At 37.3% G+C, this 15,048-nt stretch overlaps 1 pseudogene; it reads right to left on the bottom strand.

The window, feature by feature from the left end:
• Positions 1-7,579: 7,579 nt before the first annotated feature.
• Positions 7,580-13,318, bottom strand: LOC149244176 (triacylglycerol lipase OBL1-like; annotated as a pseudogene).
• Positions 13,319-15,048: the final 1,730 nt, after the last annotated feature.

Genomic DNA, 15,048 nt, shown 5'->3' with positions numbered 1-15,048 from the left:
TTAAATTAATTATATTTGTTAGGCCAGGATAACTCCAGAATGAGCGGGAGAGAAAACTGATATTATTATTCATTAGCTAACTCATATTTATATACATAAATACAACGGATCAGTTCATCTTCCTGATGGCTGTCCAGTTCACCCATCCGTTTCGGATTAGGTGTCAACATTCCCCCCTTAATCTGAAGGGATGTTGGTGAGTCCAAGCATCGTTCTGAATCTTTCAAGCTTTTCTCTTCCAAGCGCTTTGGTGAAGATGTTTGCAATTTGCTCGTTTGTGGAACAATGACGGAGATGGATTGTTTTGGCCTCAACATGATGTCGGATCAGATGATATTTAGTATTGATGTGCTTAGTACGATCATGGAACTTTGGGTTCTTGGCCAACTTTATTGCAGATGTGTTATCAATCATGAGTGGAGTTGATTGTATTTGTTTTACCTGCAAATCTTCAAGAATTTTCCTGAGCCACACAATTTCTTTCGTTGCTTCAGCTGCTGCCACATATTCTGCTTCTGTTGTGGAATCTGCTGGTACTGATTGTTTGCGTGATCTCCAAGAGACAGCTCCTGATCCAAGACTCATAGCATATCCTGAAGTAGATACCCCAGTTTCTTTGTCTCCATCGAAGTTTGAATCAGAGTATCCAATCAAGTTGAAGTCGTCCACCTGTGTATACTTGATTCCAAGGTCTTGAGTTCCCTTCAAGTACCTTAGAACACTTTTTGCAGCAGACCAATGTCCCTCACAAGGCTTTTGCATAAACCTGGAGAGGATTCCAACAGCAAATGAAATGTCTGGTCTGGTAGTAGTGAGGTAGATGAGACTTCCTACAAGCTGTCTATACTTTGTTGCATCCTCAAATTCCTTTCCTTCAATAGATGTGAGCTTCAAGTTTTGTTCCATTGGAGTACAAAGGGATTGCACTCTGTCATGCCAAATCTGTTTAACAAATCTCCAATGTATTTCTTTTGAGAAAGAAATATGGACTTTGGATGTTGGGTTACTTCAATGCCAAGATAGTAATGAACATAGCCCAAATCAGTCATTTCAAAAAATTTTCCTAATTCTTTCTTTATGGATGCAATATAGCTTTCATTGTTCCCTATCATTAAAAGATCATCTACATATACCACAAGATATACAACTGTTTTGCCAACTTTCTTGATAAATAAAGTTGCATCATCAAGATCAAAATGATTGAAGTTGAGTTTCAGAAGATGCTCAGTTAGTTTTTCATACCAGGCTCATGGTGCTTGTTTGAGGCCATACAAGGACTTCACAAGTTTGCATACTTTGTGTTCATGTCCTTTCATAGCAAATCCTTCAGGCTGGGACATAAAAACATTCTCTTTTAGATCTCCATTCAAGAATGCAGTTTTTACATCCATTTGATGGACTTTCCAACCGTTCTGAGCAGCTAGTGCAAAGAGTGTCCGGATGGTGGCCCATTTTGCTGTGGGGGCAAAAGTTTCCTCATAATCGACCCCTTCCTTCTGTGCAAAACCTTTTGCCACAAGCCTAGCTTTGTGCTTGTCAAGTGAGCCATCAGCTTTGTACTTGTTCTTGTAGACCCACTTGCAGCCAATTGGTTTGGTTCCAAATGGAGGATCAACCAGCTTCCAAGTGCCACTCTTTATGAGGGCATCATACTCCTTCTGCATCGCTTCTTTCCATTCATCATGAGAAGCAGCTTCTTTGAAGGAAGTTGGTTCAAAATCTGTAGACAAGTTCAATTCACAATCATAAGTAACATCCATATCAACAGGTGAATTAGAGTTATCTACATCACCTCCATCTTGTCGGTTTGTATTTCGGGTTCCTGTTTTTCCAATTTCATCAGGATGAACACTTTCAAGTGTCTTTGTCAGCTATTTTGGGGGACCTTTCTGAGATGGTCCAGGCTGCTCTGTTGATTGAGTTGGGTCTGAATCAAGATTGAGTCTCCCAATTCTATCAATTACATCACTTAAAGCATCATCCGTTGTTGGAGTGTCATGCAGGGGATATTGTTCTTCAGAAGAAGATTCCACATGTTGATCTAGTATAGGAATCCCCCCTTCAAGATGTGGAATCTGATTATCAAACTCTTGAAATGATTTTGGTTGTGTGAATCTATCTAAGCGATCAAGTTGCCGCTCAACAACACTGTCAGATTTGGATGATTCAAGAAAAATGACATCTCTAGATAAAACAAACTTTTTATTTACTTCATCATAGAGGCGGTATGCTTTAGATGTGTTTGAATACCCCAGGAAGATACACTTACGACTTCTAGCACCAAGTTTGTTTCTATGTACCTTTGGTATTAAAGCATAATAGGTGGAACCAAAAATCCTGAGCTGTTTTACCGAAGGAACATGTCCATACCACAATTCATAAGGAGTCTTGTTTCTTATAGCACTAGATGGACATCTATTCTTTATATATGCAGCACATAGAACAGCATCAGCCCAAAATATTGTCTTTACATTTTTGAAGAAAAGCATGGATCGTACCATATTCAAGATTGTTCTATTCATTCTTTCTGCTACACCATTCTGTTGAGGATTATAAGGCACAGTTGTTTGATGTTTAATCCCATGTTGGCGAAGATAGTGTTCAAATTCATTTGATGTATATTCTTTTCCATTATCAGTGCGAATAGACCCAATATGAGATTGTGCATCATTTTCAATCCATTTATGAAAATTCTTGAATGTTTGAAAAGCATCAGATTTGTTCTTCAATAAATAAACCCAACACATTCTGGTGTAATCATCAATAAATGTCATGATATATTTATTTCCATTTGCAGAAGAAACAGGCATTGGACCACATAAATCTGAATGAATGAGTTCAAGCTTCCTATGTGCTCTTGAATTTGAATCATGAAAAGATTGTTTGCTATGCTTTCCTAGAATGCAAGCATCACATTGCTTATGTTTTCTAGGAATTGTAGGCAAACCAGCAACACCATTTTTCTTCAACAAGCGGAGACTATCATAGTTTAAATGTCCAAATCTAGCATGCCATAATAAACTTGATGGAAGTGTACCTTCTTCATGATGAGAAATATATGAAAAATGTTGTGCATGAGCAGAGGTTCCTTGCAGTTTAAGAAGTCTTTCTTCTTCTATACCCCTCATGACAAGTGAATGGTCAGATGCCTTTCTTACCTCAAGCTTTCCATCAAACATATGAATGGAGTGACCTTGCTGGCGGATGTGGAGATATAGAACATGATCCAGAAGAAAGTCTGGAAGACCAGGCAGTTTAAGCCTGATTGTGCCAAGCCCTGATGGCTTGATTTTTGACTGATCTGCAAAGTATACTACTCCATCAACATTATCAGTGAAATCTTCAAAAAAATATTTCCTATGAGTCATATGACAGGTTGCTCCTGAATCAAGAAACCAGTCATTTTTCGAAGAAGCAAGTGAAGCATTAAACAAATCTTCATTTACTCTAATGTTACATTGTGCCTCAATATAGTGAGCGGATTCAGGTGCTTTACCTTTGTCTATGTCATCAGTTTTACCTTTCTGCTGATTTATTCTCTGCTCAATTTTGTCCCATGGTAGCTTGCATGTAGAAGCATCATGTGATCCATTTCGTTTGCAGCGAATGCAATGGAGATCTACCTTTTCTGCTTGAGAATGTCGGCCCCCCTGCCTCTGAAGTATCTTCCTCTTCCTCTTCGTCCACCTCTTCCTCTTGTAGAATCTTGAGCAGGATGCTTTTCTTTATGAGCAAGGCAAACAGTCTCTTCAGAAGATTCATGGACTGTTTTCTTTCCAAAGGCTTTCTCTCTTTCAGCAAACTTTTTCACAAGAGACTCAAAGGTTATGTCTTTAAGATTTCCATTTGCTTGTAAAGACATAAGATAATTAGAGTAGGTAGGATAGAGTGCTTTGAGAAAGGCAATAAGAGAGATATCCAGCTCAACCTTAGTGGATTTAATATCATGCATTATAGAGTTTATTTCAGATGCAAGAGCAAGGGGATCATTATTTTTCAGTTCAAGAGTGAAGAGTTTAATCATGAGCTGAACAACTTCAAGTGCAGAATGAGAATCATAGAGTTCTTTAAGCTTTTGTAAATCTTCAAAGGCAGTGGAATAGGTTGAAATATGACGACTTACTTCTTCATTTACAGATGCTGCAATCAATGCATAGGCTTTGATGTTCTTGTTTTCCCAAATGACAAGTTCTTTATCTGATGTAGGCTGCACAGGGTCTTTGTCTTCTTCTCCGACACACACTCCTTTCCACAGCTCATTGTAGATGAGGGTGTGTTTTACCATCCGAGACCATTCAGAATAGTTCTCCTTGCCAGTGAGAACTATTCCGACCATAGAGATGATTGAATGCATTCTGTAAAAAAATATCTCTGCTGATAAAAAAAAACTTTCCTCACTTCAATATCACTTTAATGCTTTAAATTTTCAAAGCAGCATTATCATTCAAATGATAAAAAAACTGTGCAATATTACAACTGCTTTGAATGAACAAAACTGTGCATAGGCATTCAAATCAAAGGCTGATGATTTTAAATCCTTTCATCAGCATCTCCAAGTCTTAAAAAACTATAATCCTCTGAAACAAATGATGTGTAGACAGGCTCGACCCCCTTAAACAATGTATATATATAAATGCTACACACATTACAGGAGTTTTCAACGTTTCATAGATAAATGCTGCACCATCCAAAATCCTAGATGACCTTCTCAATTTCTAAGTCAATTGGTTTCTTAGCTCCAGATCTTTAATTCGGCATCCACATTAACATGTAATGCAACTCAGAATGACAGGAACAAAATGAATGCTTTCTCAAATACAATTAAGCTCTGCTTGGAAATGTGCTCGTAACGGAAATCTTCAAAATCTAAGCTTTAAAAATGCAGAAGAAATTGACATGAAATAATCCGATCACTTATAAAGTTTCCAGACTGGTATTTCTGGTTTCTGGAGATTTAAAAGCTGTATCAGATTATTAATTTGTTTTGAACCAAAAGAAAAATTTCCAATCTTGCTGCAAAGGAACTCTTAGATCTTCTACTGCCAAATTATGGCCCGGCTCCACTCATAGAGAGTCTATGGATAAATAGTTCATTCAGTACCTTACATTACAGTAGAGAACTATGCCTGCAATTTTGAAAACAACGTAAAATATTTAAGCCAGACATAGCCAAAACTGGAGCAGGCTTACACCAAAAAAAGCTACAAACCACGAAATCTTGGGTATGCGTGAGTAGCGGTAGCGGGCACAACATTCAAAAACACTGAAGTAGAACGGTTCTGGTGAAGGTTAGGCATATCGGTAGCCTGCCCTTCCTATCTTCTCTTCAACGCAGACCTTATCTCAAAAAACGGTTACTGTGGGTGATTACGGACAATCGGAAATTTTGAAACCCAAAGCAACAGAAACAATGTATATACACAGAGCTATCTGGAATCACCAACCGTGAGCAATCGTTGGGGCGTACAGACATAACCAAGCACATTCTTCATCTTGAAAAAATTAAAAACAATCACAAATGCAACTGCGTAAAGTATTTGGGAACGGAGTCCGAGGTTCACGTCCGTTTCAGGCAGTATGAACGCATCAACGCTTATGGTGCAGTCAGGGCAGGAATGCATTCAATATCAATTCAAAATCAGAAACGCATCAGGGAATCAAAGTCAGAGTAGCGCTCAGGATGTCAGAGCAGAGCAACGCTCAAGAGAGAGCAGCGCTCAGGTATGAGCAGCTCTTAGAACAGGAGGAGTTACAACTATTTCTGGGACCTGTGCTCTGATACCATGTCAGGCCAGGGTAACTCCAGAATGAGCGGGAGAGAAAACTGATATTATTATTCATTAGCTAACTCATATTTATATACATAAATACAACGGATCAGTTCATCTTCCTGATGACTGTCCAGTTCACCCATCCGTTTCGGATTAGGTGTCAACAATATTTTAATAAAATTGGATTTTAATTTTGTTATTAAATGTATATATCTATATTAATATAATTATGACTATAATTAAGTATAAAATTAATAAATAGAAAGTTTATTATCCAATTTAAACAAAAAATTAAATTTTCTCAAAACAGAAAATTGTATGTTTTAATGATATCTTAAATAAAAATATTAATAATATAAATTTAAAATTACTCATTTGCTTATGGCTGCTCGCAAATTTAATGTTTTCTTTAAGCTACATTTCATGCCACCGTTATCTTGGTTTCCCTGTTTATGAAAACAAAAGACTATATATTATTAAGATTTAGTAAATTAAAACAGAAAATAATATTTTCAATTATTATTAACTTATTATGTTATTAATTACTTGAATATAAATAAACCAAACATTAAGGGGTAATTGTGAATTGTGGTTGTTTAAATAAGTTTTGAAACACAATTTTACATGTTCAAGTTGTAAATTGGTTTAAAATGATTAGTTTTCACCATTTTAAATATTATTATGTATTTGCATTGTTATTTTTTTATATTTTTTAATTTTACAATTAAGTTTATATATTTGTAAGTTTTCATGAATGAATAGATTAAAACATAATAATATAAATTTAAAATGATTCATTTCATTATCTGGACTATAGATCAAGTTTATATATCCATTTTCAATAAAAATGAAATCAAAGTAACTACAAATTTATAGAAAGATCCAAGCTATTAATCCATTACATGTTTATTGCAGGTTTATAAGCATCTAATTTTTTGAGTATTTTAATTTTAAAATATGGAAATTGTGTTAGCTCAATATAGTTTCTTCAACAAAAAATACATATTTGAACAATAAATAAGTCTAAAAATGAGAGATCCTTTTAATCATCCTTTCATTTTTTGTATTGTCTACATGGAAACAATTAACAATACTTGTTTTGTATAAATGGTTTGTAGCGTTTTTATTCCTAATTTAAACATGAACATGTAGCTATAATGTGGTTGGAGAGATAGTAACACAAGGTTCTTGGCATTTGTGGTAGATGTTATTGTCTATGTTATGTTTTTATTAGCTGAATGGTTTTTTGAAGGAAGATTGAGGAAACACAAACAAATAATATATAATAATTAAGATTAAGTTTAGTTGTACAAGAAAAAAAGAATTTATATAAGTAATTTGTTCATTAAAGATCACAACTATTTATGTTATTTAAAATTTTGGGATGATAAATAAGATGGGCCATTTTTATAATAACAATTTAAGATCAATTATTTCAATTTTAATATTATACAAACCATTGAATATCAATATTAAAAATCTTAAACCTAAACTTACTGACGTAAAACCTAATCATACTACTCTAAAACCATAAAGCTAAACCTAGTTCCTTAAAACAATATTATCAAGATATAAACCTATTGTTGTAAAAAATTAACATCTAAAACCATTTTCAAAATAATGACTTCTCAACTAAATGTTGTTATTACTTTTATGAGTTCTAGTTTAAAAGACCTTGTATTCTCCTCTCCATAAAAAAATAAATAAAACCTAACATAATAATATGGACGAACATTAGATAGAACTCTTATTCTCATCTCCACAAAGAAAGAAACAAAACCTAACATAATAGTATGGATGAACATTTGCTAAATCCTCGGAATTATTAGCCGTGCTATCTTGAAGAGCATCGATAATTTCGTTTCTTTGAAGTCCCTTCCTTTTGGGTATTGCAAGAATAAACTCTACACCAATTTCCACAAACCTTTTATGCTTAGGGGGATGAAATATAATAGAGAGAAATTTTTGTTGGGCTCCTCCAGAAGATTTCGTCAAAAAATAAACAATTTAATATGAGCATGAGGTTGAGCAAAATATTGTATCAGAAATGAAATAGGATTTTCTGGTTGAAGAGAATGTGTAGAGCAGCAGTGTAAGTGCCTTATTTTTGTAGCAGTTGTTGTAGTAAAGGCATACACCAAAGTGGTTGTACTCAAATATTAGATCGTCAAAGGGCAGTCTGGGAACTAGGTCATTGCAGTAGACAATTCTAAAATATGTGGGTAGTGTTTCGTTTATGTTCTTGTTCATAAACTTTGTGAATGCTTCATCTCCAACTCTTGGTTGTTCGAATGTATACACACCAACCATTTTCTCCAATAGCACTCTTCCTTGTGTATAAATAGAATTATTGGAAACAACACAGCCAAGGCTCCACCAAGGCTGTGGCCTGTCACAATGAATTTTGCATTTCTGTGAACTTGAAATAATTCTTTCAATTTCTTACGAAGAACATAATAAGCAAAAAGATTTCCAGGATCTTCCTTATCAATATCAACAGTAGGCACAACATTTTCGGAATTACTATGATTATTGAATATCTGGGGGTTTTGTGAATGGTTTGCAAGACCCAAAGCCTCTAGAAATCCAAGATGAACCTTTCCAATTTCGCTGAATTCATACCATGAGAAATCGAGATCTATTTCCCAGTCATCTGCATTAAATGGCTATGTCCCTCTGAAGGCTATCACTATTAGTTGGGCGTCCACCTCCTTATCATAGAATATAAAGGCTTGTGTTGATTAATTTTGCAAGTGATCTGATTATATACAAGTCAATCTTAACATCAATTAGCGAATGAAAAATTATTTTCTATACATACATACATATATATATATACATATACACATACATATACATATACATATACATATATATAGATAGATATATATCTATAATATGACTTAACCATAGATTATGGAAGCCAAAGAGTTGCATATATACCGTTCCAGTAGTCTAAGAACTCCACGAAGTGCATCTATAGGATCGGGTTGAAATATTTATTAAATCAAATAGAGTTTTGCATGAAAAAAAAAGTACTAAAATTCATGGAAACTAAAGAATACCTCCCAATGTTCTGTGACTCTGTTTCTGATAACCAATTTCTTTTCATAAGCTATAGTTGAAGCCATGGCACAAAGGCATACATAGAAATTTTTCCCAGGTTCAATGGTTGAATCAATAAGTCCCTTGGATCCTCCATTATACAAGTTTACGCGATGCTCAAGAAGGCTGATGATACTGAGGAACGTGTCAGACCCTCTTCTTGGTATTACAATTCTTTTGCCTGGACAAATCAAAACACTCAGCCAAACCCTAATTAATGATGTTGGCTGAGGGTGAATTCCTTATTCAAATTTTCAATATATTAAGAAGAGATCTATGAGAAAGAAACAGACCAATAAAAATCACCAATCCCTAACTCATGATGTTGGCTGAGGATAAAATCCTTAAATTTATTTCTTAATACTTTAAAATCACATATAAAATAAAGAAAAAGATGAATAAAATCACGAGTGAGTGGCCTGAAGAGTGTTTTTAACAATCCACCATTTCTTGAAGGCAGATTTAAATAGAATTCTATCCAGGTCCCCAAGTTGACTAATGGTACAATAACAGTCTAGATAAGTTTTATCAATCTAAGCGAAAGCTTGATTTTCCAAGTCTGATTCACTTCTGATTTGATGGAGTTGGGGCATTCTAAAACATTGGATCTTCATGCCCCCAAAGAAGAGATAGCGGGAAAAGGGAGAAAATGCAAATGCCCAAGAAACTTGATGAGATGCTCGACGAAGAAACTTTACGTTACTTATCCACGTTGCGAGTTATTCCTCCATGTTCTAACAACCATACGTTTAAGAATTTAAATCGACATTAGGTCAAGTTTATGACATGCTGGGAGAAGAAACTTTACGTTATTTGTTGAGAGTTATTCCTCCATTTTATAACAACCATATGTTTAAGAATTTAAATGGACATTCGTTTCACATGCATAGAGAATTTTTTATTATTTCTAATTTAAGTTTTTTAATCTCTATAGGTGGCCATAAACAAGATCCATCGGAAATACACCTTTCCACTACTATGCCAAGTGTATGTGTAAGGTGTATGTTACATTTTGTAGTCTTCCCATTATGGTTAATCCTGATAGGTGTCAATTAACAAATGGCATGGTAAATTTTTAATGGAGCTTTGTAAAAAAATAATTTAAACAAGGTTTAATCATGTGATTTAGATATGCAGGGAAGTTAGTAGTGTGAATTCAATCCATTGATATTGTGGCAACTACGAGAATATGTTGTCATCTTTCAATTGAAACCATCCAATAATTTTTTTTTATCATTAAAATCATTAATGTGCCCAACTGCAATAGGAGGGATTCCTATTGGCGTAATAAACTCATTGTCAACCAAAGAAATTTGTATCATATCAATATCATTGTATTTTTTGGTGAATCGAATCATATAGACGAATTTTCAAATTGTTTTTCCCAATATGGGCGAACTTGATAACTATGTCCTTTTTCATACCCCATGTTGCAATTTGAAGACTATGGATGTGCACACTTCTAGGCACCTCCCCAAGCATTTTGGTTAAGTAATTCTTTTTCTAAGCTTAATTTACAAGACTTACATTACACTTTGTTCAGTGCAGACGTGCAAAGTTAAGGGAGTGTAGAGGAAGCACAATGAAAACTTCTTCAGTATTTCGCACAATGAGTGATCTTAAACCTCAATATATTTACCATTTTATAGGCTTTAAGAGTGTATCTAAGAAAATCAAGAATGAGTTTCTGATGTAAACATTGGATATTTCCATATTTAACTATATCAAAAAAGGAAAGTCTGCAAAAGTCCTTTTTGAAGTTGTCGTGGAATGGATATTTAGCGGGAGCAGTTAACTTATCCACTCTCGATTTTCCAACAATGGTTACAATCATTATACATTTTAACTCACTTGTGTACAAAATAGTAATTCAGAAGTCATAAACCGCTTGCTCGAGTCAAACCAGGTGTCCAAAAACCTATGAACCCATTTCAACACAAATTTCTTAATTTCCTAAAAAAATTCGTAATCAATGACCTCTGAAAATTTTCCTTGATCATTAAAAATACAAATACATTAGGGAAAGTCCACTCATTATACACATACATTAGGGAAAGTCCACTCATTTTAAGGGTACACTCTAGTGATATAATAACACACAAACGAGCAAGGATGCTTGATACCATATCCAGAAACGCATAGATGCAAGCAATGAGGGACACTCTAGAATAAATGTCAAGGCCTTAAGTTGGCACCACGGCCAACGGGTGCCCGGGCCATGACGACCCAAGACCACTTGGACTGGTGAAAAGTTGAAATGAGGAATTGAGATGGCAAAGCAATATGGTGAGGCAGGTCGTACAAGGCAGGGTGTCATGCCCCCAATCTTTTTTTCTTTAATTGGGCGGTGTGCGGCACCACCGAACGCCCACTTGTGACCAAGTGTACGTTTATGGACTATGCCTTAACCAAGATAACCGAGCATTAACCGATATCAACTTCTTCTTAAACGATATAAGCCAGAGGAGTTCTGGGATGGGTGACCTCCTGGGAAGTCCTGGTTACCGGGTGCAAGCCCCGGAAGTGATGATTGATGCTATGTGATTCGTTCTCCACATTTCACTAGTTTCAATCCCACTTCTTCACCCCTGTGAGCATCACCCGATGCAATGAGTGCTAAGTGAACTATTCAAAAATCATGAGAAATTAGTCAGTTACGACTACCTCTCATGGAAATGGTCATACGTTTGAATGACTTACTTAACGCAGTTGAATCCCAAAAAATGATATCTGATATAACATGCATTAACCAATTATCTTATCATATAAATGCTTTAATCTTCATTCTTCATTATACATCATAACACCATCATGCATAACTTAAACTGAAATATTAACAACAACATTCATATTAATCGGGAGGGGCAACTCCCAAACGAGTCCGCCCACAATTATATATTTATAATATGATAAAACCTTCAAAGATACAACGCAAGTGTGCCGGGCAAATCCACGGCCAACACTTGATTTCTTTCCCAATTTTACAACGAGGCGAGAAGCCTTAATCGTACACCAATTCTGCACCTTTTGGACGTGAACGAAACCCACCCAGGTCACCACACCATTCACCCAAATTCTGCACTAAATTATGTACCCAACCGAGATCATAGACCAGCACTCACAACCGTATCCTCATACCATAGACCGTGAGGTATTCTTACCGAAACTGCGCAAGCTGCTCACTCCTCAAGGTATAACCGACTGCATAAAACCGTGCTCTCATACGATCTCCAAACCGAGACAACCTGTTATGTATATCCCACTACGCTGCTGCCCGAGCGTACCCAAATACTCACATGATCTGCGCAATCATACAACCAACCTGCTGTCCAATTACCGTAGCTCGTTCTCCCAAACTCCAAGTAGAAACTCCTCGCATTCTCTTTGTCATGCGCATGAGTTATGCGCATAAGAACTGCGCAATTCCTCACTTGATATGCGAAGACAAGAGCGATGGATCGATGCCCCCAAATGAACCTCATGACATGTTATTTATACGCATATCACTATCCTCCAAGGGACGTGTCCATCCATGGGCCGACGTCCCAAATAATAATACGCTCTCCATATATCAACACGTCGGCTGTTCATTTGTCTTATTCACTATACGTTCCTTCATATTTTTAATGGCCATTCCCATTTCTCATATAAGGCCACGTATACCATTTACTTTATTCCTTTTTTGTCGTTTGCTTATATTTATATGTCACCCACATATATATATAAGCCCACATAATGTATGTCGGTTCCTCCATTGATATATATGTACATGTTTTCCTTCGTATGTTTTATGCCACCACGTCATTTACATATAGGTCCACGCATGTACACATTATATTTTATTACGCACATATAACCGCCATTATATGTTCTTTATGCCCATACATATGTCACGTTGGTTACTCGCCATGTGTCAACATTCGTCCCACGCATCCTTTTATATGTTTTAAAGGGGGCATTCACTTACGGCCATCCCCATTTACCCCATATAAATCCACGTATGCGTATTGTAATATATCTTCACATGCGTTCACGGCCTTATAACATATGTTAATGCGCTGATATATATATATATACGCTTATGCCACTTCGTGCGCATAAGCTCCATTTTCGTGCTCTTAATATATCTATTCGACACTTGGCCACATCTCGGCCAACGTGTCTCCATATATTCGTCGCACTACAACGCTGTTTCGTCGCACATTTCTACAGCCCCGTCACACTATCGGGCGTCCGCTCATCGTGTTTGTCTGCAGAACCGCGTCCTCAACCGTTGCCTCGCTCTTCCGCATAGTTCACCTATTCGTCTTGTCCACCGCACCGAACCATGGTTTGCCATGCCTAACCGCCAGCTTGGGTGACCGCACCGCTAGCTCGGGTGTCCGCACCTCAATTTCCGGCTCGTCAGCTCCGTGTGAAGGGTGTTTCGCCCGGTCGCACATCAACCCGTCGTCGTGCACGCCTGCCCGAGACTCCAGGGCGTTACATTCTCCTCCACCCGAAAACGTTGTCGTCCCGACAACATATCATCTCGGTAGCCCTCTACCAAGATCGTCATCAACAGGAAGTCATCTCAATCACATGTCGTCCTCACGTGAACTGCTGCCTTGATACTTCAACAAATGCCAACATATCTCTGTACACTGTTAACCCCCATGTTTGAACTAGTTGGGTGATCAATCCAACCGTCACGTCCAACCCATGAGAATGCACATCCTCATATCACCATCGGTTGTTCCTCAAAGCAACCTGTCACACCCCGACTCATCAAGAATCCATCCAAGTAATCAACCTTTGGTTTAGTGAACTCGGTCACCAACCACATCATCATGAGTTCCTTCTCCATAGCTCCTCCACCAAAGGTTCACCAAGACTACCTTTTGGTTTCGGTCATGAGAAGTCCACCCAAAGGTGTGCCCTTCAATCAGTCCATGAGTCACGCCGGGCACTTAGCCATGTGGCTAAAGCATGACCCCCTCATCTGCAACGATCATCAAGTTCCACCCTTGTCTGGAGGTCTTGCCCTTTCCATCTCAAGGTAGCAAGCATCCTCAACAAGCCCTTCAGCAACCAGCGGTCCTTGTTTCTCCATACAAGGCTCCATCATAGTCATCCATGGTAAAATGTCTCCATTCTTAGACAAGTTGTTCTTGTCCCCTTCTACACATGAACCATCTACCAAATGCCCAAATGAAACATATGTACCAATACTTACTTTTTCCATATGAGGCTCCTCCATATGAGTGACCTCACCCACCCATGTCGATAAGCTGCACGATCCTGGTTCAACCTGATCACCTTCAAGTTCTGCCTTCATCGAGTCCTCATCCTCATGTGGTTCTTCCATGTGAGTGTCCATCCATGATCCTGGTTCAACTGGATTAAACTCAAGTTCGGCCTCCATCATCTCCTCATCATCACATGGTCCTTCCATATGAGTATCTTCGTCGGTCCATGCCCATGAGCTACATGATTCGGGCTTAGCTTGATCATCTTCAAGTCTAACCTCCATCATAGTCAAGTCCTCAACATCTTCGGCCATCAAGACTTCCTCTTCTTGGTCCGCAATTTCATCTATTGCTTCTTCAATCTGAAGAAGTCCATTTTGTCCAAGTATTACGTCAATGCCATCAGTATTTATCACCACGAAGTCCAGCTGACCTCTACATCTTTCCAACTGTACAGGTATGTCTCGTATCATGCCTACTCCCAAGTTCCACGAGGTTATCTCCCAGTTTTCCATAGTAGATATCAGCCCAACTTCTTCTACAAACCGTGTCGATATAAGGTTATAAGGACCACCTGTTTTTGCCAACGCTTGAACATCTTTGCCACAAATATTCAAGGTTACAAGCCCTTGGTTGTTCTCCATACCTTATCTTCACCTGTCACGAGCAATTGCTCACCATCTCCGACCGAGCTCTGATACCACCTGTCACGCCCCCAATCTTTTTTTCTTTAATTGGGCGGTGTGCGGCACCACCGAACGCCCACTTGTGGCCAAGTGTACGTTTATGGACTACGCCTTAACCAAGATAACCGAGCATTAACCGATATCAACTTCTTCTTAAACCGATATAACATGCATTAACCAATTATCTTATCATATAAATGCTTTAATCTTCATTCTTCATTATACATCATAACACCATCATGCATAACTTAAACTGAA

Source organism: Pinus tabuliformis, chromosome 8, assembly GCF_031772625.1.
Source record: "Pinus tabuliformis cultivar Carrire ecotype Pingquan chromosome 8, CPIR1, whole genome shotgun sequence".
Lineage (NCBI taxonomy): Eukaryota > Viridiplantae > Streptophyta > Pinopsida > Pinales > Pinaceae > Pinus > Pinus tabuliformis.
This window is presented reverse-complemented; position numbering and strand designations above follow the sequence as displayed.